General features: G+C 41.8%; 1 protein-coding gene across 2 annotated transcripts in view; it reads left to right on the forward strand.

The window, feature by feature from the left end:
• Positions 1–2,909, forward strand: part of RAI2 (retinoic acid induced 2) — a 62,418-nt gene that overhangs the window by 17,536 nt on the left and 41,973 nt on the right. The window lies entirely within an intron of this gene.

Below are 2,909 nucleotides of genomic sequence, written 5' to 3' on the forward strand. Positions count from 1 at the left end.
GCAGGAATAAGGAGAAATTCCGTGCAGGGAAATAAAAGAGAAAGAGAAAAATAGAGGAAGATGTGAAAAAAGTAAGAAGGATGAGATTCCTCAGGCCACAAGGCTCAGATAGCATAGGAGCGAGAAAGGCCGCAAATGGGACTTGGGTCTTTGGAAGGAGCCTCCAACAATAGGCTGTCTTAAAATGAGTCGGAGAGTGAAAATGAGCTTTGTCGTTTCCCTGTGCCCTTCTGGATCACTTTCTGAGGAGTGGATATTAGTTGTAGCAAAATTGCCTACAGTATATTCTTTCCCAAGCATAAAGGACTTGGTGGGTAAAAGCTTAAATGATAGTATCAGCATTTTACAAAGGTTTTCTATTTCACATACACTTTAAATAGGTCAGAATTTTTAAGCAGTGAGGGGATAGGGTTTATTCTTTTATTAGCAAAGTTTGACTTCTAAAGCCACTTATGTGGATGTGAGAAGTCCTAAAAGTTATCCGTCACAGATTTTTATTTTCAGATTTTCATCTAAACTCCTAACGTACATACAGGAAAGTGCATGTATTATTAAGTGCACTGCTTGAAGACTTTTCACAAACAGCACACGCACATCACCAGCATCCTGGTGGAGACAGGGGACCCCACCAGATCCCCAGAGCCCCCTGTGCCGTCTTCATTACCCCTCACCAGCAGTAACCACCATCTTCCCACAGCACAGATCAGTTTTGTCTCACACAAGACTTTTTCAATCAGAGCTTTGTGTATGAGTACCAAAAAAAAACCGAAACGAAAAAAACCCCAAAACTCCCCGTAATATTTTTAGGGAGGAGGGCAGAAATTCTGTAACAGTTTCCTTTCTCTAGCTGCTCTGAGTTAGGCCTGTTAAACAGGAAGTTTCTGAGCTGGGGCCCTGCTAGTGCAGGGCTTGGGGCAGACTGGTCTCTGCGGCCCAGAAAGATGACCAGGCTGCAAGCCAGTTGCCTGCCCTTGGCACCACCTCTGCCAGAGGCAGCCACCGAGCTTGCCTTATCTGCCTCCTTAAAGCCTCTGTCAGATCTTGCCGTGACACGTGTCTGGAGGCACTGGGGACAGCACAGCAAAATGGCCGAAAGTTCCCCGAACTGTGTTGGCCTCCTGCAAAGGAAGGCCAGGCACCACTAAAACAGCTTACCCTACAGGCTCATTTTTCTCCGACTTCCAAATGAGGGTGTGATTGATTAATTTCGCTTCCTGGTAGGTTTCGATGTGCTTTCTGCCTCCTTTTCTTGTTGCTGCAGGAAGCAAACAGGATGAATGCAGGAATAAAGCTATGGAACATACATCGTAATGTTTCTGGAGCGGCATCAGAAAAGGACTTATTTGTTCTCCTGGGTTGTGTAGTGCCGAGTGATTGAATGCTCGCCAAGCTGTCAGTTTTATGAAACAAATTCCCTAACCCCCTTGGCCCAGAGCTTTGCTCAGCCTGAGATGGAAAAGAAATAACTTTTAATAGAAAACTCATTGCTAAAATCTAAGATAAGATTTCAGAGTTACTTCTCTCCTAAGAATAAAATGAAATTTTGAAGAAAGCATTTGATGGGGGACTCTTAGGGAACGTTATTTCTCAGTTCTTGGTTAACAAACTATGTTAATAAAAATATTTAGACCTTCGTGATGCATAATGCATATTTATTCCTAGGGAGCTGGCCTGTTTGTATACACAGATGTTTCCTGTGGTCCTTCTATCATTGCTTCTACTTTTTCTGAAACAATATTTCTAGCAGGAAACAGAATCTTATGTTAAGATCCTAAGTCCCTCACAGACCCTGTTAGTTCGAGTGAGGATATTTCCATTTCTATATTTGATATTGGTGGGGGAGGGGCGGTAGGAATCTTCTTGTATTCACAAAACATGGAAGATAATGCGTCGAATCCACCATATTGAGACATTATTAGACAATTATTCCTTGGCTTCTAAATTAGACCTGGCCGATTTATCCGGGCACATTCTTTGCTGAAGGGCTGGATGGCTTTTCAGTCTCCGTGCTCACTGTCAAAGGCACCGTGAGTAATGCCTGCCCTTTCATACAAACCTTAGGTGTGTTTGACTGGGTTTTACAGATTTTCCAAGGCATTGTTCTCACAGAGCTGCAGTTTCCTTTCCAGCACCAGGAATACTGTGGCAACACAGCTCACCAGCCCAGTTTCTCTGCCAGTCTTAGCAGCACTTGGAAATCAATTAAAAATAAAATCCATAGGCCAGCGTGCTAAGGAAGAAAATGAGGTTTTACACATCAGCACTTCTCAAAAAAAAAAAAAAAAGATGAACCCGTCTTAATAGAAAAATGGCACAATGCCCTAATGAAAAATTAAGCTTCAGGACTCAGTCCCTAATATCTCAGTGCTGAGCGTGTATTTCCTCCTGTGGCTACCCCTGCGAGTGAATTCTGAAATAATCAGGCAGTGTGTTGAAATAAGATATCGTTCCGCGTGACTATAGCAGTGAAGCATCATCACCCTGTCTGGCTGACTTGTCAGTTACTGCCTAAATGCTAGCAGAGGAAGGTTCTGGTTCTTTTGAAGTTTATTTTTCTTTAACGTTTTAGTAAATTTGTTTCTCTATGATTATAAAAGTAATAATACTTATTTTAGAAAATTTACAAGTATAGAAAGGTGACAAGAAAAGAATAAATATGATTGTTTTTGGTTCTTTTCCTTAAAAGAGTCTTTTTTTCCTTTGCGTATGTCCTTTATCTTCTCCAGGAGTTTGGAAGATACATTCCGCAATTCAAAGTGTTCTTGTGCTTAAATTGATTCCCACCCCCCCCACCCCCAAACTCTGTGAACATACATTTCTCTAATTATTAACATCAAGAATGAAAAGCCATCTGTTTATTACCCCCTCATGTGTGACAAAAAATTTCGGCTTATTTACTCCCCGCTCTT

The sequence above is a fragment of the Lipotes vexillifer genome, unplaced genomic scaffold (genome assembly GCF_000442215.2).
Source record: "Lipotes vexillifer unplaced genomic scaffold, Lipotes_vexillifer_v1.1 scaffold952, whole genome shotgun sequence".
In the NCBI taxonomy this organism is placed as follows: Eukaryota; Metazoa; Chordata; class Mammalia; order Artiodactyla; family Lipotidae; genus Lipotes; species Lipotes vexillifer.